At 41.5% G+C, this 25,059-nt stretch overlaps 1 long non-coding RNA gene across 1 annotated transcript in view; it reads right to left on the bottom strand.

Moving 5' to 3' along the window:
- Window positions 1–11,457: 11,457 nt before the first annotated feature.
- LOC129464693 (uncharacterized) overlaps window positions 11,458–25,059 on the bottom strand; it is a 51,698-nt gene continuing 38,096 nt past the window's right edge. Inside the window, exons 2-3 of the long non-coding RNA XR_008651671.2 lie at window positions 22,112–22,264; window positions 11,458–13,797 (exon numbers count right to left, since the gene is read on the bottom strand). This is a non-coding gene — a long non-coding RNA (uncharacterized lncRNA). The remainder of the gene's footprint in view (window positions 13,798–22,111; window positions 22,265–25,059) is intronic.

The following is a 25,059-nucleotide window of genomic DNA, read 5'->3' as shown; positions in this document are numbered from 1 at the left end:
ATGAAACCCTGTCTCTACTAAAAATACAAAAATTAGCTGGGAATGGTGGCGTGCCTGAAATCCCAGCTACGTGGGAGGCTGAGGCAGGAGAATTGCTTGAACCGGCGAGGCAGAGGTTGCAGTGAGCCAAGATCATGCCACTGCACTCCAGCCTGGCTACAGAGCGAGACTCCATCTCAAAAAAAAATGTATTGTGTATGGTCCACTTATATGTACATACACTAGATATGGGTGGTTTGTTTTTCTGTTTTGAGATGGAGTTTCACTCTTGTCACCCAGGCTGGAGTGCAATGGCGCCATCTCCACTCACTGCAACCTCTGCCTCCTGGGTTCAAGTGATTCTCCAGCCTCAGCCTCCCAAATAGGTGGGATTGCAGGTGCCTGCCACCATGCCCAGCTAACTTTTGTATTTTTAGTAGAAATGAGGTTTCACCATGTTGGCCAGGCTGGTCTCGAACTCCTGACCTCAGGTGATCTGCACACCTTGGCCTCCCAAAGTGCTGGGATTATAGGTGTCAGCCACTGCACCCAGCCAATATGGGTGGTTTGAATGTTGTTTTTTCATCCTTTCCTGTCTCAAGATCTGTAAGTCCCAGAAAAGCATGGCTGGAAGGCCTTGCTGTTATTGGATGTGCTGCTCTCCAAAGGAGATGGGTAAGAAGTTGTGTTAATTTGGGACCTCTAAGAAGCAGATTCTAAAATGAGATTAAACATGCAAGGACTGAATAGGCTGGGAGAACCTTTGACTGCAATGCAAGCTTAGCAGGGAAAGAAGATTGATGGAAGCTCCTGAGATGGCCTTGAAGCCTATAAAGACTCACGCAGACCCTCAGGCAGTCCTTGAGTAAAAGTCAGCTGTCAGAAGAGGCCTATGTCAGCCAGGAACAGGCAAGCCTACCTTGTCATCCCTGCCAAGTAGAGTCATTGGCTGTGAATAGCTTAGAGAAAGTGTGAGCTTGGTGCAGACAATGAGCTGAATCTCATATGGCATCAGCTAGAGTCAGTTTTGCTGGCTGTAGTTGATGGTCTCTGAAGTGGATTCCAATGACTACTCCAGGAGATGGTCGCTAATTGCCCCAGAATGTCCTATGGGGATCTCAGGCAGCTGCTGTGGAAGTGAGAGGGCTGTCTGTGGAACACAGAGATGGATCCTTTCCCAGGTCCCCTAGACACACACATGCTATGGACACATACATACGGTTCATGCACATTCACACTATGGGCACATGTACCTTGAGAGCACACACACACACACACACACTATGGGAAACTACCTATTCTGAAAGGCACAGGCAGACACCTTTCTACAAAATAACAAGCATTAGAGAAAGTCCCCCACTTCTATGGGTATGTACTGGGACCACACTGTCATGTTGACCTGGGTTATTCACAGCTAGTTTCTATGCAGAGGGTTTGGTTTACATTTCCCCTGGCCAGGAAAAATGTTTAAGCAGTGGGGTCAGTTAAGGAATTAAGGAGGAGAAAGGAGAGGAGGAAAAGGAGAGAAGGGCAGAGTGAGAGGGAGCTAAGAGTTTCTGATACCCATTACACAGCTGAGATCTGCCTCCTGCCTAAAGCAGAAAGAGACCAGCAGGGCTCTCGTTGGCACAGCCTAATTACCCACACAGAGCAGCATTGGCAGTTTGGCGGCAGGAACTTCCTATAGCAGCGACAGTACTTAAGTTTGTGAGATGGCTCTGGGGATCTTGGGGTAGTCTTAGTGGAGCAACTTCTGTGTTGGCCCTTTTGGCCCTGGAGTCCACCCTAGTGTTTTCGCCCTTCAGGGTAGTCACAGAGTGGACTGGTCGCTGGCTAAACCAGGGAACCAGGCCGAGCTGGCGAAGATCGGCCCAGAGTGGAAGTAACACCACAGGGATATGTCCTGCTCTGTGCATGTTTGAGGAAAACCTTGCAATTCATCCAACACATATTTACAGAAACACTACCGATCTTCATGCCGGGTTCTGCAAACACAATTCATTTTAAGCAAAAATAGAGATCATTCTTGCCTATATGGGGATACATTTTTAGTTGGAGAGATAAGCATTAATAAATAATCCACGTAAGTGACAACAAATGACAACTACGGCACGTGCTCTGAAAGGGGAAACCCATGTTTGTCATGGAAAAATGTAGTGGGGGAGGTTTTGTCTCTTCCAGAAAGTCAAAAAGGGGCCCCTGAGGAAGTCCTGCTAGCTGAGATGTAAGCCTTCAACCTCCACAGAGGGAGCAACATAGAGAAAGCGCACATGCACTGGCCCTTTGGTGGGAGAAAAAACAGTACCTGTGGGACCAGAATACAAGGGGTTGGAGGCCAGTAGAAGTGCCGCTCAAATAGAGGTGCAGATGCATGAAGGGCTGGATGAAGGTCTAGTGGATCATTTTAGGCTCTTCATTTTTCTCCCAGGAGCAATAGGAGGCTACTGAAGGGCTTTAAAGTAGGGAAGTAAGACGACGAGATTTGCATTCTGGAAAAAAAAAAATTGTTGTAGCTGCAGAATGGGGCTGAATTGGAGGCAGGATGAGAATGAATTCAGGCAGAATAGGTAGGGAAAGAGATGACTGTGGCACAGACCAGGGTAGTAGAGGAGGGGATGGAGGGGAGTGGAGGGATTCAAGAGAGGATTTGGGGACCAAATAGAAATGACTTGGCAATGACTTCGATGTGGGTTGAGATAGGCCTGACTCCTAGGTTTCCAGCTTGCACATTTCGCTGGATGGGAATGTCTTCACTGACAATGGAAACACTATAGAAAGACCAGGCTTGGGGCAGAGGTGGGACAGGGTCCTTTGGGACATTGAAGAAGAAATACCAAGTAGGCAATTGTACACATGGCTCTAGTTTCTGACCACTAAGGTGAGAAGGTAGCCTCTGTTGCATTGTATTGCACCATCTTTTGGATGAGTTTTTGGGGTTGGAGAGGCGGCCTGGAGACAACAGTCAGTGGGGCCTGGGCAGGAGGGTATTTGCCACTCCTGGCTACTCTCTCCAGAGCAACTGTAGCAGCTTTCTAGCCCAGGTACTTGAGTTCGGCTGCTCAAGAATTTTTGACACTGAATAAACAGGGCTTGAAAGAACCCAGTTAACAAAAGATCAGACGGGACTTAGCAGAAGGCTCATGAGTCCTTGACAAAAGAAAGTTCTGAGGCCTAATATTTGTTCTTCCTACCCAAAGTTGAGTTATAAACAGTGTACCACTATTGACCTTCACTGGGATTTGCTTTCCTGGGATCTGGAGAAGCACAGCGTGTTCCTGTGCATGAACACACTGTTATCTTTGGCTTGGTCTGAGGCTGTAGAACAGTCCAGATGGTGCTCCTGCCACCTGGAGGACAGAAGCGGAGGTGGAGGCTGGTCCCCTGCTATCTCCCCCACCCTTTGGGGGCACAGAGGATCCATGGGAGGAAAACAAGGAACTGGTTTCTCCAAGAAGTTGTACAAATCAATGTCAGCAGGTCAAGCCAGGGCTTTGGGAAGTCAGACATGGGCACTGATACATTTCTTAAAAGCCTGGGGGACAAGCGGATCACCTTCTCCCATAGAACACCCCAGGGGTTACTATCAGAAGGGGAATAATGGGTGGATGGACCATGGGACCTTCTGCTTTGTCTCTTTGCATATATCCTTCATGTTGTTGGCAGGTGACTCACTCTTCCACCAAGGAACGAGGACAGACCTAACCCCTGAAAGAGATAAGCAACTGAGCATGGCGCCTCAGCTCCTACTTCTCCTCTTTAGGGGTCTGTCCACTTGCAAAAACCATGTATTTTCATCTGCTCAAGAGGTTAGCAGTAAAGACTCTGCCCCCGTGGGCAAGACCTGTGTTTTCCTGCTTTGCCTGTGACTGAGTGGCTACATTTTATTCTGTAGCACAATTTTAGTAAGCTCATTTAGCATTCCTACTAAACCTTGCTGTGTAATATCAGCTTCAAATATTAAATGTGATTTTTCAATCTCCCAATATAGGGAGATTGAAAGAAACAGGAGTGTCACTCATTGGGCTTCCGAAAATCCCAACAAATAAAGAATACTCTCTGGAATGCACAGCCTTGAAGATCTTTGTATGGCTTTAAAATGTGACGTATCCTCCCAGGTAGTCAAGAGAATTCAGCTGCTTAGAGAATTGAACTGGACCTTCTGATTGCCATGTCTAATCTGGGTACAAGTATGTAGTAGATAACTTTCTCCCATCAATAAGTGTGAATTCGTCACGTAGCCGTTCCAATAAAGGACAAACCAAGGCAAAACAAAGAAAAAGAAAACTGTATTTTTGCCTTTCCCCGGACTCACAGAGTTGCCACGCAGGGTTATTTTCGATTTGCCTCGCCAAATCTATTTCCACCTTTTTTAGCTCTGCCTTGAGCTGCAGGAGACTGCCTGTATGGGCTGTATCAATGGGCTTCTGTTGGTTCAGCCAGAGGGAGGCACTAGTAAGCAGTCAGAGGGTGAGAAAGAGAGATGTCAGTGTTTTTGACTCCCCTCTTTGCTGGGGTGTGGTGGTCCTGCTCCTCTACTGATGGGCAAACTCCCATCAAAGGCCTCCTCTCCCACGTTACAGCTCTTTCTGGATTCTGGCAACTGCCAGTTCTCTCCTTGACCCTTGAAACCTGGGGGTGGTAATGGCTGCCCACTTTCATCAGTCCCCTGGTGCCTCAGAGTCCCTTCTGATCCCATTTAGTCCTCTACAGATAGTCTCTTCTTTAATGTTCTTTGGTTACCATCTTGAATGCTCTGTTTTCTGTTGAGACTCGAGTCAGAAATATTCACTCCCAATAGTGAATTAAAAGCCTTCTGAATTTCAGTCCAAATTCTTGGCTATGTTCGCACATTCTGTGCACTGGTAACTGGTGTACAGCGACCAGGTACTGTCTAGAAAAATGCATCTTTGGGGTGCTCTGATCTCTACATGCATCTCTCCGTGAACAGACGTAGTTCGTTGGCTGGCTCCCTTGAGTCAATGGGCAGGGAGAGCATTTCAGCATTGTGAGAATCGGTGCATTAGAAACACTTGCAGCTCCCCATAACTCAGAGCCCATGGCATTCTAGAAATCTTTAATGCCTATTATATTCAGAGTCTTAAAAAGTTATTAATATACTTTGGGAGGCTGAGGCGGGCGGATCACAAGTTCAGGAGTTCAAGACCAGCCTGGCCAATATGGTGAAACCCAGTCTCTACTAAGAATACAAAAATCAACCAGGCGTGGTGGCAGGTGCCTGTAGTCCCAGCTACTCGGGAGGCTGAGGCAGGAGAATCACTTGAACCCGGGAGGCGGAGGTTGCAGTGAGCCGAGATCGCACCACTGCACTCCAGCCGGGACTCTGTGTTAAAAATAAAAAAATAAAAAATAAAAAAAAGAAAAGAAAAAGAATTGACGAAGAATAACATGGAGTATGCTGAACATTTCTTTAGCAAGAATATTAAAAAAGTAATGTTTTTATCCCCTTTTGAACCTGGCACTATATGCTATGAATCCAATTTTAGGATTCTTTACTTGATTAGAAACTGTTTTACTCTTTGCTGAACGCAAAAATAAATGAAATGTTTGAGTCAGATATGGTGTATCATTATTAGTCTTTGTCCACGGGGCACCTGATTTGCTTTCATAGTATTTGTCGAGCCTCTTAGAGCTAGGCAGGAGTGAGAACTAAAGGATCATTGTTTTTATTGGACATTTCCCTGTTAGCCCCCAGTGCGAAGGAGTTTGCCCTTGTTGATTCTGGGAAATTGAGAATAATGCTCCTAAATACATAATGCACATATTATGCACCTAAATACATAATGCACATATTATGAGGCAGATGCTGTACTAGGCATTTTACGTATATAACCTCCCAGTATTCCACAGTGCTGCAAAAGATTATTATCATCTTCATTTTACAAATGAAGAAACAGAGGATTCGGGAGGTGAAGGGATTTCCCCAGGGAGCTACAGCTAGTGAGTTTTGGTCAGGATTTGGCCATAGGCTAAATACCTCTAAGCCTCTAAAACACTTATTGAATCTGCCATTTTGGCCCCTTTTTTTCTGGGCGAAGGTATTTGAACTTTGTCACAAAGTGGTTATGTGACGTTGGACAATTTTTTTCTACCTCTCTGGCTTCAGTTTACTCCTTTGTGAAATAAAGAGGCAGGGCTGAAAGAAATATAAGCTCTATGATTGTTTGATATTAATGTTTATATAAAAACATTCCCTGATGATAGACTGTATCAGTCAGGATTTAGAAGTCTCCCAAGTTATTTCAGCAGAAATAAATTTAATGCAGGGGTGCTTACAAAGGTAATGGGAAGGGCTGGAAGAGCAGGTGCTGGGGCATCTTCCGGAAGTGACTTCCAGCACAACCCTGCAGTTAGCAGACTGGAGTATGGGAACCCTAGACTACAGGCAGTGTGTTAAAGCAGAACAATTAAGAGCTTGAAGTCAAACAGACCTTGAGAACAGCTCCAACTTGCCCACTGATAAGTTGGGCAATGTATAGAACCTCTCTGCATCTTAATATTTCAGCTATAAAATAACAAATGTGAAAATATTGATGATAGTGCTGACCAGTAGTAGGTAATCAACAGTGGGAGGTAAGTTTTGTCCTCTCCCCTCCCCCAGAGACAAAGGTATGTTTATTTGAGAATAGATGAAAAAATATACAGACAGGAACACTGGGATATAATAATAATGAAGTAAGATGGGACCAGACAATAGAGGGTTTTCCTTAAAAAAGAAAAAAGAGGCAGGTAAACATCTTGAATTCTATAGGCAATGGGGGTTGATGGCAGTTTTTGGATAGGGGAGTAACATGAGAAACTTGGTGCTTTGGCAAGATAAATATTGCAGCCACATTCAAGAAGCAAGTTGTTCTTACAATGGCTAATATGAGATGAATGCCTTTGCCAGCCTCCTTAAAAGAATGTTCCTTCCAATTTCATGGAAAATGCCCTTTGGGAAACCACTGGAGGAGACTGTAGTCCTTACTTAGTGGGAAATATTTAATTGAAACAATGCCGCTCACTGTTAAGCTTAGAAGTAGATTTTATCTTCCTAGGTGCAGTATGGTGGGCCTGGGACATGATCCCCATGAGGCACTGGCAGAGGGGCTGGGAAATAGAGGGGTTATGGTAAGACAGAGCTCCCTCACTCCAATGACGTGGTGTCCCCAACAGGTACATGCCTGGGAAGACAGCCAGGGAACCGGCAGCTACATCAACCAAGAAGGCTGACAACATGTTCCATCCCACAACTATGTGGTAATTGCAAAGATGAGAAAACAGCAGAGATCCTCCAATCAGCCCTGGAATGAGTTTAGGGGAGAGAAATCATGCAATCTCTTAGTAACATGCCATCTGTAAATTTACTTAAAGACCTCAAATGATTATAATTCAAGTGACCTCGGACACAGAAAAACAGTTTGTAATACCTTCCAACATTGAGACATTTTAGAACTAAAATTGACTATGAAGGGTAGTACTTGCTGAAAGTAGATGCTTAATACGTTTTCAGGGAATGGGTCTTTTTTTTTTTTTTTTTTTGGGAGATGGAGTCTCACTCTTTCACCAGGCTGGAGTGCAATGGCTCACTGCAACCTCCGCCTCCCGGGTTCAAGCGATTCTCCTGCCTCAGCCTCCTGAGTAGCTGGGACTACAGGCACATGCCACCATGCCCAGCTAATTTTTTTTGTATTTTTAGTAGAGATGGGGTTTCACCATGTTGGCCAGGATGATCTCGATCTCTTGGCCTCATGATCTGCCTGCCTCGGGCTCCCAAAGGGCTGGGATTACAGGCATGAGCCACCACACCCGGCTTGGAATAGGTCTTTTACACCAAAGCCCTCATGTTTTAATGAGGTAATTAAAGCCTAGAGGGCTAAGTAATTGGCCCAGTCACCAACTAGATAGTGGCAGAGGTAGAACCAGAACTCCAGTCTCCTCACTTTCGATGTAATGTTTTCTCTTTTACTCCATGTGGCATAGGGCTCCTGTTTCTGAAGGAAATGGATATACGTGTATTGTGGTGCTGTATATGGAGAAATGTTTAGCCAGTCTTTTTCTGAGATCAAAACCAGGCCATGATAGCCATCTTCCTGGGTCTCTGTGAGGTTCTTGGGACCCAGAGGTCTCTATGATAACGTCCTGGAGGGGAACCGACTCCTACAATGCACCAAAGAGCTCTATACCAAGAACATGGCTCTCACAGACGAGCCAAAGGCCAAGAGCTAGGGAGGGGCTAGCTCAGTGTGCGTGAATTTCTTCTGAATTTTAATGGTTTTGGAAAATATTAAACATTTCTTCCACCGGCTTCCTTTGGTTTCAAAACATGAACACTAGAGAGGCAAAGTGGAATCATGAAATCCGATTGGTGGTGAAATCCCCTACATGGGGGACCAAGAAAGTGAGAAAGAAAGAGAGAAGAGGAGGAAGAAAGGGAGAGAAGATACAAAATAAAGACAAGAGAAAGAGTAAATAGATGCACACGTCCCCGTAGCGGTCTTTTCCTGGCCACATTCTTCACCAGGAATCTGAAAGCTGGGCTGTAATTCAGGAGCTCTGAAGCTGTTTTGAGCTTCTTTCCATAGTTTCTGGGCATCTCATCCATACCAAGGATTCCCATGGAGAAATTATCTCTCAACTCAGTGAGGGCTATTGACGAAGGCCAGTGCTCTTTCTTCTCTGTAGGTAAACAGTGACTCATGCAAGCCTGAGGGAGAAAATGCAGTATATCTAAGAGTTAAGACCTCCCAGCTTCACACTCTGTTATAGCAGCTGCTCCATGCCAGTGGCAGCGTCTTGCCAGAGTTCATTCCCACAGTGGCAACAGATGCTTCACTAAGGGTGGCCCTTGGCTATAGTACCAGAAGGAGGGACTTCTCTCACAGAGAGTAGGAGTTCCTTCTGTGAATCATAGAGACAACTGTTTGCATTTACTTATGTCCGTGTCTCTTTTAGGTGTCAGGGTCTCTCAGATCTTCCAGTAGTTTCTGTGTTACTCAGCGGGAGGAAGACCACATAGGACTCTCTCAGCACCACCACGGAGGTCAACTCCCAGCAAGTCTCTGGAACTCTTTGATCAGCAATTCCACATATTTTTATATACCCTAGAGAAAAATCTCTTATGTATTCACAAAGAGGCCTGGGAGGCTATTCATTGAAGCATTGTTTTAATGGAAGAAACTTGAAAACAATGTAAATTTTCATCCATAGGAGATGAAATGAATGAATGTTGTTGTAGTCATATAATGGAATACACATGGTAGATAAAATGAATGAAACACAGCTCAAGGTAGCAATCTAGATGACTTTAAAAAACATAGTAATAAAAAAGAAAAGCAATGTATAGCAATATACCATTTAAATAAAGTTTGTAAGGATGCAAAATAATGTCATTTATTATCTTCTGAGGGTGTGAGGAGAGATCTGAAGAAAGTGAGAAAATATGCCACGGAGACATTTGAGGGAAGAGGGCTCAAGGTAGAGGAAAAAGCAAGAGCTTAAGGCCTGAGTTGAAAACCTATTTCATGTGTTTGAGTGAGAACAAGCAGGTTGCTGTGACTGGAGAGTGGAGTATTTGGGGCATAGGTAGGATAGAAAATCAGGCCAGAGAGGTAACCAGTTTTTAGACCATGAAGAACCTTGTAGTTGCCACTGGAAAGTTTTGACCAGGGAATCTGTGGTGTAAGGTTTGAAATTAAGCCCCAGTATTATGTGCTGCCTCAACATTTGGGAAAAGTAGGGCCTCAGATGGCCTAATTACAAATTACCCTCCCAACTGTGCTCCCCATGCATACAACCCTCTTATCAAATGGACCAGGTGTGGTTACCGCTTCTCTCTGAGAAGTGGGTTTCAGTTCCTTGCTAGCTTATGGAATTATTCAACCAACCAATCACATCCCCCTGTGGGAACCAGGGGGCACTACACCCTCTTGCTACTGCAGAGCCTGCCTTCTACAGCACCTGATGGTCTACTCTGTTCTCAAGTGCAACCCCTGTGTGGCCAGGCGTGGCAGGCAGTGTTCTCCTCTCCTAGACTGTGAGTAGAAATGACTAATCAATTGTGTCAACCTCATCTGTCCAGTGTTGGATGCCATGTGTTTACCATTAGCCATGCCCATAACCCTAAAGCTGTAATCTCTCCCTCACCAAGGAAGTGAATAGGAGGCAACGTGAGTCATGTGATCTGATTCGTGCTTTAAATTGGGACTACTTTAGTATGTACTATTTGTGCTTTACTATTGAGAATGAAATGTGAGGACCTAAAACCAAAAATAGGAAATCTAGGTATGAAGTCATGGAATTATTCAGATATGACAGTGGCTTAGATGAGGGTGGAAGTCGTGGTGGAGAGATGTACTTGGCTGGATTTGAGAAGTATTGTGAAGGCAGAGACAGTGGGCTTTGCTCAGAAGTAGAATATGAATGGGGAAAAGAGGAGTCAATGTTTTTAGCCTGATAACTGGTTGCCATTTACTCATGTGGGGGAAACAGAGAGAATGGCTGTTTTTATAATGCTTCTCCCTGTCTTACGCAAATTGTTGCACTAATTAAAAATAAAAAAGAGAAAATATACCTCATTTTGTGAGGCTTGTATGGTCTTGATACCAAATCCAGTACAAGAAGAAAAAATTGTTCATTGATCATTTTCACTTACCATGAAGGTGGAAATCCTAAGTGGTAGAAATGATCTACCACAATCATCAAATTTAATTTTAAGATTTTAGATGCAATTTCATTTATAGTTAGGAATAAGACATGTATAGCTTCGTGTCATTGCCACACTAACAAAGTACAGGAAACCCTGATCAATGCATTAAAAATAGGAAAGAAGAAAACCAAATTGTTATTATTCACAGCTACAATACCAGATAGAGATCAGATGCATGGGAAACCTGAGAATATCAGTAAAATATTAAAATTAATAAGAGAGTTCCGCAAATTTGTTAGATTTTAAAACAATATACAAAACTCAGTGTTCCCATAAAAAACAATAATTTAATATAAAATACAATACAAGATACCATTCATAGTAGCAACAAAAACTATAAAGTATGTAGACATTAAACAAAGAAAACACAGGATGTTTACAGAGAAAAAATTTAAAATTATGAAAGCACATACCAGAAAACCTAAATAAATGGAACTCTAAATACCATATTAAGAGCTTGCTTTAACCTTGTAATTAATTTTTCTTAATCTCTAAATTCAATGTAATTACAATTAAAATCCCAGAAGGATTTTTAACATGCAAAACCGATTCTGAAATTTATATGGAAAAAAGAAATATTTTCAAAGAGTTAAAGCAAAACCAAAAAAGAAGATATATTAGATATTAGGATATATTACAAATGAAGGAAATTTTTATCAATAAAACAGAAATAGCAGACTAAAAGAAGCTATTGACAACTACAGCAGAAAAAATAATTGTTTTAAAATTTATGTCTATATAAAGTATATAGTTAAAATATAAGAAACATTTGTTAGTGCAGTTAAGTCAATATTGAAAGTGAAGTTCAAAGCAGGAATTTGGGGAGAAAAATTCACCCTATGAGGTAATCAGGCAAATTAGAAAGTCATAATTCTGCAAACCAGCAAAGTTAGGAAACAGCAAGAATAAAAATACGGGCAAAGGTATGGCTAGGCCAATCAAAGGAGGAAAACCACATGGCTAAAAATTATATGAAGAATGTTCTACCTCACTGGCAATCAGATAAATACAAATGAAATAAAAAATGATACACCATTTAAAATGTAGAGATTGGTAAAAATTAGAAAGTCAGACCATAACAAGTGCTAGTGAGGATATAGGGAGTTGTAAACCTCATACATGACTGGGGGAAGCTTAAAGAGGTGCAGCCTTTCTAGAAAGCAACCTGGCAAAACCTGGTGAAATTATGACTGCATACACACTGCGAGCCAACAATCCAATTCCTGGGCATACAATTCAAATTAATTCAATATCAGTGGGTACAAAGACATATCAGAAGATGCACATCCCAGACTGTTTGTGGTAACAATGATCTGAAGGCAATCTACATGACTGTTGATGAGGGAAATTGATAAGGAAAATATGTGATATGATGTATGGAATACTATGAGTTCATCACACATAATGAACAAGATTTATTTACACAGAACAACACGGATGGGATCTCAAAATATAGTGTTGAGTGCAAAAAGAATAAAAGGATGAGATTAGAAGCTGCATAGCATTTATGTAAATCAAAACCACTGACACTAAATAACATTATTTTTCAAGGGCATATTTGTCTAAATAAATACAGGGAAAGTGGATTGCAAAGACCTAGATTAAATACACATAGCAGTGCACATAGCGGGGGGGGTGTGATACAGGGGATGAAGAGGAAAAATATGAAAATAATATGAGGGGCTTTACATAGACGAGTGTCGCTAATGAGTCATGAAAAGAAGAGTTGACTCAATTCTGCCCACCTGAGGGCTAAGAAAGATAAAGCAAAGGAAGGAAAAGAAACAAAAGGTTTGTTGAGAAACCCTTCCAGCTGATCTCTGTCTCTGTTCTGAAACCTCTGTTCCACTTCTTCAGAAATGAATTAGCCCATTCATTAGGATCCAGTCAAAGAGAAGGTGTCTTCCTTAGGACAGTTGCTTAACTTGTTAAGCCTTAGTTTCTTTACTGGTAAATAATGCCCTCACCTTCCAGATCTGATGGGTAAATTAAAAGGGTGACCCTTGTAGGTCCCCACAAAGTGTCTGGTTCAGATAAGTGCTCAGTATCCAGCAGCCATTATTACATGTAAACAAAGAATGCTAGACCCTGACAAAATCTGAGAGGTGAAAGAGTTCATTCTTATTCCATGAATGCGGGGTAGGATGACAGGAGGGAGTCTGGGACTTGCCTACAGTCCAGAGATGGCGGGGTGGGGATTGAAACAAGACCACAGCTCAACTCACTCCTCATCCAGCTTTTTCCACTACCCCTCATCACCTCCTCAGGCTCAAGAAGATACATACAAACTCATTTTTCTGGGACTAAAAGGAATTTTTATTCATAACATGTTTAAACCCATGTAGCTGTCAAAATTTCTGGCCAATGGAGTGCTGTGAAAGGAAAAAACAATACAGGAAATAGAAAAGGCTATTTATCCACATCCGCTCTTTTTAAAGGCTATAATGCTGTTTCCAAATCATGCCAATGCTTGTCAGAGATTATAAGGAAAAGTGCCTACAGAGTTGCGAAGAGGAAATCACAGCGCAAATGATTATGGATCAGGGTATATGTGATGGTTAATTTTGTTTGTCAACTTGATTGGGTCAAAGATACCCAAATAGGTGGTTAACCATTATTTATGGGTGCATCTGTGAGGGAGTTTCCAGAAGAGATGTGCATTTAAGTTGGTGGACTGAGTAAAGCAAATGGTCCTCTCTAATTTGGGGCAGGGGGCGGGTGGCAGGCATCATCCAATGCAGTGAGTATAGAACAAAAAGACAGAAGAAGATTAAATTTGCTATCTGCTTGACTGTATGAGCTGGGATATCGATCTGCTCTGGCCCCCAGCCGTCTTGGATCTCCGGCCTTAGATGCAGACTGGAAGCTACACCATTAGCTTTCTGGCTCTCAGGCTTCTGAACTACACCACCGGCTCTCCTGGGTCTCCAGCTTGCAGACAGCAGATCACGGAACTTTTCAGCCTCCATAATTTTGTTCCAATAGCTTCCAGTGAGTCTCTTTGTATATTGGTTCTATTGAATCTGTTTTCTCTGCAGAACTCTGATTCATTCAGCTTACTAAACCAGTCGGCAGGCTATGGATGGCACTTTGAAGGCTGTAATTTTGAGGCCCTGCAAAGCAGGTGAAGGAGAGAAGTTTATAACCAAGGCTCTTCACCCATTCTCCAGAAGAATGCCTTTATTTCTTTGTCTCCAAAATCTAATGTAGAGGCCAGCAAGCTGCTGCCAACAGCAGGGAGCCCGACATGAGATGGAACACTGCTGTCCCTCTAAAGGAGTCAACACCATGAACAGTTTTGAATACATGAGAACAGCCACCAAGGCCATACAGTGTCTGGCGACCCAGTCAGGATAAGAATATTGGCTTCAGCCATGATAAAAATAGTAACAGTTTATATGAGGGTTGGCATCAAAACAGGATAGTTTATAAGAATCCCAAAGCTGAAAATCTTTTAAAAACCCAAAGCCAAAATCTCGATGATGTCCTGGTGTAAGGGGCGTTGTTATTTAACTAAATGTTAATAGATTCTTGTCCTTTTGGCTTACTTCTCTGCTCCCTCTCTCCTTCAGCTATTTTCTATTATTTTTTCCATACACACAAATGCAGAGCTTTTTGGTACTTGCTTTGTAATCCAGTGCATAGAGATGCTGATTCCCATCTCTAGGGGCAAACAATTGTACTATGTTTTGTTTTTTTCCCTATTGTATGCCGAAAGAAAACAAACCTATTCTGTTCTCTGTTTATAGTACTGTCTTTGTCTGGCTGTCTGTCTACTTATCTATCATCTATCTATCTATCATCTATCTATCATCTATCTATACCTACCTATTTTATACATATTTTTTATTTCAATAGCCTTCGGGGGTACAACTGATTTTTGGTAACATGGATGAATTGTATGGTGATGAAGCCGGAGATTTTAGTGCACTCCTCAACTGAGTAGCGTACATTGTACCCAATATGTAGGTTTTTTGTTTGTGTTTTTTTTTTTTTTTGAGACCGAGTCTCGTTCTGTCACCAGGCTGGAGTGTAGTGGTGCCATCTCGGCTTACTGCAACCTCCGACTCTCTGGTTCAAGCGATTCTCCTGCCTCAGCCTCCTGAGTAGCTGCAATTACAGGCGTGCGCCACCACGCCCAGCTAATTTCTGTATTTGTAGTAGAGCCGTGGTTTCACCATGTTGGCCAAAATGGTTTTGATCTCCTGACCTCGTGATCCACCTGCCTCGGCCTTCCAAAGTGGTGAGATTACAGGCATGAGCCACTGCACCCAGCCCAATATGTAGTTTTTTATTCCTAGCCCTCTTTCTACCCTCCCTCCTTCTGAGTGACCAGTGTCCATTCAGCACTGACTTTCTAATCACAATTCTTCCTGTGAACTCTGACTTCTGTTGGCTATCTGTTTTAGCCCTTTCAACAGAAATGAAAATACAGAAACATGTTCAATTGGTGGGAGGATTGCCAGAGCCTGGGAGGTGGAGGTTGCAACGAGCTGAGATCATGCCACGGCACTCCAGCCTGGGTGACACAGTGAGATCCTGTCTTAAAAAAAAAAAAAAAGATGTTCAATCTTTTTTAGGGTGACAGAGCAAATCTGTAACTCTACGTACACTCAAATACCAGGTACTGATGTCCCAAAATCTCTTCTTGGAAAGAAGGAACCACTTTATTTTCATTGGTACCAATCATAGGATGTTTTCTTTACTATTTAATTTTGAATAACAAAGTTCTTTTCAGGGAAGACACATTATCCTGAAACACCCTGAATTAATGCTAGATTCGGATGTCTATAAGTAGAATTTGTGAACTTTAATAAATATTTAATTATTCTATCATTTGGGTGAATGGCCTTACATTTTCAAGAATGGGTGTTAATGTGAGTGATCCTTTTAAATATCACTTTTCTGGGGTATTACAGTAAGTGATTGCATAGTAAACATTGAGAATACACAACTTCAGGAAGAATGAGAGAAAACTGTCCTGATACTATGCTGTGGCTTGGGATAAAATTGAGATATGATGGAGGAAAAATATGTCAATTACAAGATATCTTTATGTGAACTATAAGATAATATATAAAATGGGACTGGGCATGGGGGCTTATGCCTGTAATGCCAGCACTTTGGGAGGCCAAGGTGGGTAGTTCTCTCGAGCCCAGGAGTTTGAGACCAGCCTGGGCAACATGGTGAGACTCCATCTCAACAAAAAATGTACAAATTAGCTGGGCATGGTGGTGTACACCTATAGTCCCAGCTATGTGGGAGGCTGAGGTGGGAGGATCACCTGAGCCTGGGGTGGTTGAGGCTATAGTGAGCCATGATCATGCCACTGCACTTTAGCTTGGATGACAGAGTGAGACCCTGTCTCAAAAAATAAAAAGATACTATGCTTATATAAATGATATTAACACATCAATTTTATAAGTATTTATAAAATGATTTATAATACGTATGTAACTAAATTAATACATTAACTATTTTTAAGCAGATGATTCATGATTTTTAGCTATGTTGCTAGAATTTTTGATGAGGGGAAGGGGAGCATTTACTTGGGCAATGCGAGTGTCTCATATTTGACATTGCCTTATATTAGGGCATATACTGTAGATTCATAAACAATGGTTGAATCCTAACCAAGCTTGGGGTGGGGAGGGGAAGAACAATGAAGACATTCATAACAAATTATTTTCTTTTCTCTGTGTTATCAAGAAAATGTGTTTACCAAACAGTCTTTATTTTGATTCCAGATCCACAGCAAATGATGACTCTTCTCTATGTATGATGATGATGTTTTTGTGAACCAAACTCTGGATCATATAAAACTGAGTGTTTGAAATACTACTTCAAAAGTAGCCACTTCTGAAGATTCTATACATTTATTCAGAGAATGACAGTCATGGGCCAAACTGCTTGGGAACGCCTCTTGGAGGACTGCCTTCAAATCATCAGTTCACAGGCTGGACGACAGGTCCAGGCTCCACGCTTTATAGACAGTCTTTTTGTTTTCTTTCTTTTTTTTTTTTTTTTTTAACCCCAAATGGTTATACTCACGCCATTGACCAGCTTGGCCTCTGGATGACTTTTGGCTCTTTCCAGAAATCATTAAATTCACTCTCTTCCACTGAATCCCATCCCCCATCCCACCCCAAAGGATGAAGACTTGGCACAGAGTAGGACTTTCAAAAAAATGCTCTGCAGGCTCTGAAGACAATTCTGTGAGAGGAGTTCCAAATGTTTAGAGGAAAAACAAGACAACTAGAGTCAGTATATGACCTCCCAACGAGAATGTGCTGAAAACAGACAAAATTCCTTAGGGTTTCTAAGTTCTGGGAGATTACTTTTAAAATGTCATTTTATGTTCCTATCCCACATTTAAAATGTACAAACCTTGCATGCCATACCAGGTAGCCAGATTGAACAAATATCTTCATATGTTTTCTACTTTAATCAAAATAGGAAACCTTAAGCTTTTTTGTTTTTGAGACTAAGCCTATAAACAAAAGTACAATTTAAAAAACTGCTATGCACATTGGCAAGAACCTATGACATAAAATGAATATTTAAACTTGGGTTATTTGGCAAAATAGTGGTACCATCCTCCCAGTAACAATGCTAAACATCAGAACACAAGCAAGCTCGTGATGCAATCAGCACAGGGATGCCGGATCATTATCTTCAGTTGTTCACTTGCAGAGGGACTGAAAGCTCAAGTTATATAGACTTGCCTCATCTGTAGGCCTGGTGAATACATCTTCCATTTTACATTTTGGCTCCAGGACATGACATTCTGTCCATATATCATCTGCTGGTTTTCTTCTTTGTTGGACAGTTATTTTGTTATGAATTCATAACTCTTTATGTTTTGACACAAGCTCCCAGCGCATAAGCTATTCCCTGATTGGAAATGAGGCTGTTTAGAAACTTGTTTTAACTCTTTCAATTCACTAGGGTGTTATTTAGTAAGTTCACTGAGGCAGTAATTTCCCAAGTAGAATTAGCTGGCCCTTTATATGTTGTCAAATAGCCAACTTTCGAGCTGTAAGAATCCAACAAATGCAGTTATAATGCAACCAAACTAGTTAAGAAATAAATGACTTTGGGGATTTAAAAAGAGAAAATGAGTCCAGGGAAATTTGCTAATTCTTTTGGAAAGAACTTAAAAATTAGGGAATGATGGAAAACAAATTAGACTTCACATATTTCGATTTCAGAACATTTGATTTAGAATAGTAATTCTATGGTTAGATTAATTCAAGCCATATTAACTATTTGAAGATTATAATGCATGATTCTAATATGATGCTCATTCGATTCACATTTCCCATTACCTCTGAAGAGTACATATCTCCAAATGGAGTTATTTGGAATAAGTCTTTAACTGTGCAAAAGTTTAAAAAAATTTCCAGGAATTTATCCCAAAGGAAAACCCAACAGAAACAAAAACAATTTGTATTTGCCCACACTAGTGCATTTCTCTGCCTCCTGCCAGACATTTTTTAGATATTCTCAAATCAAGTTCTCATTTCTGCGTCTGGCATCTCACTGCAACAGTACCAGACATTGATATAGTCTTGATAACTTTCAAAAGCTTTCTTTGTACATCGTCGGGTTGGATCTGCGCAATTATTTTGTGGGTTTTAATGCTTCTCTACCTAAATGTAAGCTCCTAGAGGGAAGAACTTTGTCTATCTTGCCTACTGTTGTATCCTCAGAATTCAGAAAAGTGTCTGGTATGTAGAAAATGTCATTAAGCATTTGTTGAATTCTGTAGATGAGGAAACTCAGGGCCTACAAAGGAGTAATAATGATGCTTTTGTTTAGCTCCATAAAGTCTTCAGACAACTGTCTTATTTATTCTGTTATTGCAGAGTTCCATATTTTATGAGGACACTGCCTTCCTTTTTTGTCACAATTGTACATTATACACAAACACACACACACACAAACACACGTACATATATAGCTGTTCCATGATTTTTACTTACGCCTCTTTTTGAGCAATCATATCTATAAAATCATGAGTTTTATGTGCTAGTTATATTTTTTCCTAATACACATAAGAACAAACAAATCATTTTATATATAATTAAAAAGTAGATAAAAACTGGTCACGGATTGTGCAAAATCATCTCACATCATACAAATTGCTATCCCTACTACATTTGGAGCAAGTCTGTTATGTGAGATCCTTTTAATAACCCCATGAGAGAGGCCACAGGAGGTAAGCAAAGCAGGCTTTGTTAGCTCCAATTTACCAGGGAATAAAAGGAGGTGAGTGTGCACAGGGTCACACAACTACTAAGTGTAGATCTAGGACTCTGGCCCCCAAGTCTCCTCACTGCCTGTTTAACATCTTCTACTATCTTCTACCCCTCCTTCAGCTTTCCTGGGGAAATCTACAGCTAAGCTGGTATTTGCTCTCTCTGTAGATGGCTCTCTGTTCTGAGAGTCTAGCTTAGAGCTATTTGGAAACAATCTTATGAAGGTGAACTAGGGACAGAGAGGTCACCTTAGGCAGGTCTTAGTTTGTAATTTTATTCAAGGGAGGAAGCACATGCTAAGAAATTGTTGCTGAAAACTGTGTCTAATTGGTAATAATGAGAAAAGGGTGGGAAAGGATGGAAAGTTGGATGATGAAGGGAAAAAATAAAAATTGGCTTGGAGAAACATGCTCCCTGGAAGCTCATTTGCATGTACTATAAAACCATGTAAGGCTTGTTTTGCGCAATGATATTAGTCATAGTTAAAGTTGATGAGCATACCTACTACAAACCAGATGTGTCACCTGCATTATCTCAGGTATCCTCATGGCAGGTAGGTTTCTTGCTTAGAGTAACCTGCTCAGGATCACACACCTGAGAGGGGGCAGAACCAAACTTTGGACAGGGTCCCTCTGTTTCTTAGAGTGCATTTTCTTTCTTTTTCTTCTGCATGACTGTGTTGATATTAGCTCAATTGTGATGAAGGGCTCACATTAATTTTCAGTATATGCCTACATTTTGGCCAGATGATAAATTCAAATAATGCTGTACATTACAGAGTAAAAGCCTACACGTGTCCTTTAGGCCAGTTGAGATGGGCAGCAGTGAGGTGTGGTCATGGTCTTGTGGTCCATATTCATCTGAGATCTGGCCTAAGCCTTGGATCAGTATGGGGCAACTATAGAATCTTTTTTTTTCCCACCACCCTACCTGGAGTGGACCTAGGGGTCCTTACTGAACTGTGCAGTAAAGACCTGAAGTTGGTTGGCTAAGGTGCCCGTGAAATCTTTTGGACTGGTCTAGATGAATTGAGTAATCAAATATCAGGAGGCTAAAGTCCAAAATAAGGTCTTCCAAGGCTGCCATAATCTTGGCCCATATTTTTTAAAGTGACTTGGAATAATCTTGACACTGGGTTCAAGAAAAGATGACAAGGAGAAGTGCAAAAAGCTGTCCTCCCAGCAGTTGTTCTGCTGGCTGATAGCTCCTTGTACTTTATGCAGCTCTGAGCTCTCCTGTGCCATTTAACATTGCATTCTGATGGACTGCAGATGTTAGAGAATAGACAGTCTAAGGAGCAAGAGAAATATTTTTTCCTAACTCATCCCCTGTCTTTAACTTTCAAGCAGGGTATATATGAGAAGATGTTATAAACCTACATTGTAAAAAGCACTTAATATCTTAAAGCAAAAAGAACAGCAAAATGTTTTTGGCGATGCATCCCAGTTCATATACCTCAGGGTCAGGAAGTCTTGAAAAAAGTCTAAACAAAACGTTTTCTGCAATTTCAGTCCATTGATCTATCATCAAAAGAAAGTAAAGAACAAGCTCTCCCAGTGGGGAACTGCTATGGTTTGAGTTTGTTTCCACTGAAACTCTTGTTGAAATTTGATCTTCAATATGGTGGTGCTGGGAGGTGAGGCCTAGTAGGAGGTGTTTGGGTCATGGGGCAGATCCCTCACGAATGGCTTGGAACCATTCTGGTGGCAGTAAGTTCTCCCTCTTGTGAGACTGAATGAGCTCTTGTGGGAATGTTTCCAAGACATCGGGTTGTCATAAAGCCAAGGTGCCCCTTGGGTTTTGCCTCTTGGCACTTGTTGGCTTCTCCTTTGGCCTTCCACCATATTTTGACCCAACACAAAAACCCTCACCAGAAGTTAAGGAGATACTGGTGTCATCCTTCTTGTATTTCCCCGCCTGCAGAACTAGGAGCTAAGTACACCTATTTTCTTCATAAATTATCCAGCCTTGGGTATTCTGTTGTAGAAACATTAAATGGATAAATACAGGAAAAATCTCACATTTTGAAAGGTCAGAGAAGTTTCAATTGACTACTTATGGAAGAAGTGGAGGAAAGTGAGGATCTCCAGAACTTACAAAAGGCTAGTGGCACTGTATGGCAAGGAAGAACCACCACCAAACAGTTTGATGTACAGAATTGGAGATGAACAAATTTTGTACTGAGAAAAGGATGGAGATAGTACATATAAAAGAAATACAAGGCCTCCTGTGTCTGTTCAGACAAGTTTGCTTTGGAAACTAAACTCATAAATAGATGCTTATTTATTAAATTCTCTTACAATTATGTATTGCCTCAGAATGTGCCTTAATGGTTATTTAGCTATTTTTTAAAAAACTTCTCTTACCTAGTTTTTTTAAATTTTTTTTTTTATTAACCTAAGTTTTTAAAAAGCCATTTGTTCTCATGAGAAGTCTAGTGGTTCTTTTTTGGGGGGGATGGAGTCTTGCTCTGTGGCCTAGGCTGGAGTGTAGTGGTGCAATCTCGGCTCACTGCAACCTCCATCTCCTGGGTTTAAGTGATTCTCATGCCTCAGCTTCCTGAGTAGTTCGGATTAGAAACATGTAGCAGCATGCCTGGCTAATTTTTAAAATTTTTTAGTAGAGATGGGGTTTTACTCTGTTGGCATGGTTGGTCTCAATCTCCTGGCCTCAACCCTCTCAACCCTCGAACCCATCTCAGCCTCCCAAAGTGCTAGGATTACAGGCATGAACCACCACTCCCAGCCTAGTGGTTCGAATTCAGAGATTATTGGTCCAAGACACCACTGTTCACCTGATTGCAGCCTACCTATCCTCTTTGTGAACAAAGTACCTAGAAGGAAAGATGAATCTTGATCTTCTAACTTAGGCTAGAAAATGGGATCCAAAATCATAACCGTGTATCAAAGAATTAGTGACTAAAATGTACTCCAAGACCCCCTTGGCCATGCAGTTTGTGAGAGAATATTCAGGGAAAACAAGTACCAATCAGTATCAGTAGCTCTCCTTGTTTGCTTTCACATAAGGGGTTCTAACTGCCATGTTCCCTAAGTCTCTCCTTTCCCTTGGGATGCCAACATTGTTCTTGAATTCTCTATGGTGGTTTTTAAGTTCCCCGGCTATAAGCCACCTTTGGTTATCCCAACTCCAACTCCTGGTGGCTTACCTTAGTTGCTGCAGCTGCTGTTACTTCAGTTTGATGCTGGAGTTAGATCTTGTTGCCATTTTTGTGTCAATATCATTCCCTCCATTTCTGTGGGGTCCTTTTCCACTGTCTCCTTCCGTGTTGGTACAGGATAGCTCCTTTGCCATAACCGTGCTGTTTCACGAAGATGCAGCAAGGAGAAGGGAAATGAAAGGAGGGAAGAATGAGGAGAGATAGAGTTTTTACCCATCGGTGTCACAATTCTTGCTAGGCTCCTCAAAGTTGGTTGTAACTCTCCCAGCTTCCTACTGTGGCTATACGGATCACTAGACTCTATTCTTTTATAAAACATTGTCTTCTTGGGGAATTTTGAAAATGTTCCCTTGGACATTTGGGGCTTTCTACACAATGTCAAACTCTTAGACTCTCCTCCCAACAAACAATCAGCGTGATGCCTTGGAACTTTTCCCCTGTTCTACTCCAGGTATTGCTCTTCATCTCTTCTCTTGAATTGTTGGTGGTGAGCCTATTGGATCTGTTATTGGGACCCACCTTCTCATCTTGGGGATGTTCTTTGTTGTACTGTGGGTTTACCCTCTTGACTTTCCTTTCTGAAACTGTATTGTTTGCAGCATTTTCTGAGCCTCTAGCTGGTGACTCCAATTTGCCTACATAGGAACTGCTTCCTATTCTCCAGAAATTCCTCAATTCTGAATTCACCTCTGCCCTCTAGAGTCTAGCTAGCCTTACAGTAGCTGTCTTTTTGGTTGAGGCTCTGTTGAAATGCAGACCGTCAAAACTTTCCTTTCCTAAATGTGTCAATCTGACCTCCATCGTGGGCTTCTCCTGTTCTGCCCCTTTCTGCCATCTCTCAGAAGACTGGGCCAGCACAGTCCATTTGGATTAACTGGACAAAAGCAATGCCAAAAACAACCATATTAAAGCACGTTCCCCCTACCCTGTCCCCCCAACACACTACACACACATTCGTGCACATACCAACCATGCTTCGTTGTGTGACAGTAGCCAGCAGCAATACTTAACTTTTTTTTTTTTTTTTTTTTTTGAGACATAGTCTCACTCTGTCACCCAGGCTGGAGGGCAGTGGCCCGATCTTAGCTCACTGAACCTCCGCCTCCCAGGTTCAAGCGATTCTCCTGCCTCAGCCTCCTGAGTAGCTGGGACTACAGGCACACACCACCACCCCTGGCTAATTTCTGTATTTGTTAGTAAAGATGGGGTTTCACCATATTGGCCAGGCTGGTCTCGAACTCCTAACCTCATGATCTGCCCGCCTCTGCTTCCCAAAGTGCTGGGATTACAGGCATGAGCCACCATGCCCAGCCAATACTTATCTTTTAAGAATTGGTGGAAGCTCTTTACCAATTTTTAAGGAACACTTAAAACCAGAAGAGATTCCACATCAAGAGGAAATAATAACAATTTTGAAATGTTAACACTTTATGCTTCTACAAGTCCTTTCACAGCACTCAAAGGATTTTATGGGCATGCTCACATTTATTCTTTGAATTTAAAAAATCTTTAATTATGGTAATTTTCAAACACACACAAAATACAGCAGTATCATGAATCCTTATGAACCTAACAACCAGTTTCAACAATTATCCATTCACAGTCAATCTCACTGACTGTCCTAGCCTCACTGAATTATTTTGAAGCAAACCTCAGCTATTATATCATTTCATCCACAAATATTTCAGTATATATCTTTAAAGGATAAGCATTCTAAAAAATTACATCTGAAAAAATTTGAAATAATTATTTAATGTTACAAAATACACAAGTAATGCTCAAATTTCCCCCAATTATTTCATGAAATTATTTCCATAGCTACTTTGTTGCAATCAGAACCCAAAAATTTCACTCATTCCATTTTGTTGCTGTGTGAAGTCTAGTAATCTATAATTCCCTTCCTCTTTTCTTTTGTCTTTTTAATTTATGACTTGAAGACACCATGTTATTTATCCTGCAGAATTTCCCACTGTCTGGATTTTGCTAATCTCATTTCCATAATGTTGTAAAAGTTGTTTCTCTGTCTCCTATTTCCTGTAAACTGAAGATGGATCTAGAGGTATGCATGATCTAATTCCGGTTCCATTTTTTTTGTTGTAAATACTTTGTAGACGGTGTTGATGGTGTTGTGTGTTTTCTTCAGGAGGCACATCATTGTTGTTTCTTTTTGTGATGTTGGTAGCCACTGTTTATTTTATCTATTTATTTTTTGAGACAGAGTCTCACTCTGTCACCCAGGCTGGAGTGCAGTGGCGCAATCTTGGCTCACTGCAACCTCCGCCTCCCGGGTTCAAGCAATTCTCGTGCCTCAGCCTCCCGAGTAGCTGGGATTACTGGCATGCGCCACCACCCCAGGCTAATTTTTGTGTTTTTAGTAGCAACGGGGTTTCATCATGTTGGCCAGGCTGGTCTTGAACTCCTGGCCTCAAGTGATCCTCCCACTTCAGCCTCCCAAAGTGCTGGGAGCACAGGTGTGAGCCACCACATCCAGCCTATTGTTTATTCTTAAAAACTACATACACCCATTTTTTTTTCTGAGATGGCATTGTATGGATTTTAAAATATTTATTAAAAATACTTCCATGTTTATGTGGTCTTAGCCCTTTTCATTCCCATTAGTTACATAACATTCTTTCTTCTAAGCATCAGCTTCCCAAATTCCCATCAATTATGCTAGTGTACCATTTTCTCTACAATTAGATGGTTCCTCTTGCTCCATTCTTCCTTCCTCCACCTCCTGCCCAACCCCTACTTCCCCAAGGAAAGGAATATGAATATCTTTTATGTATTTTATGTATTTCTTTTAGAGTATTGTCCTGTTTTTACAGAATTTCCCTCTACCTGTCTCATAGAGCCTTATTTTCCAGACCAGTAAACTTGCCTTCCTTTTCTTTCTCATTTTATTTTTTATTTCTCATTCTTATTTTTATTTTTTC

This window comes from Symphalangus syndactylus, chromosome 16 (genome assembly GCF_028878055.3).
Source record: "Symphalangus syndactylus isolate Jambi chromosome 16, NHGRI_mSymSyn1-v2.1_pri, whole genome shotgun sequence".
NCBI lineage: Eukaryota > Metazoa > Chordata > Mammalia > Primates > Hylobatidae > Symphalangus > Symphalangus syndactylus.
The sequence above is the reverse complement of the archived record's forward strand: the minus strand, read 5'-3'. Positions and strand labels throughout refer to the sequence as shown.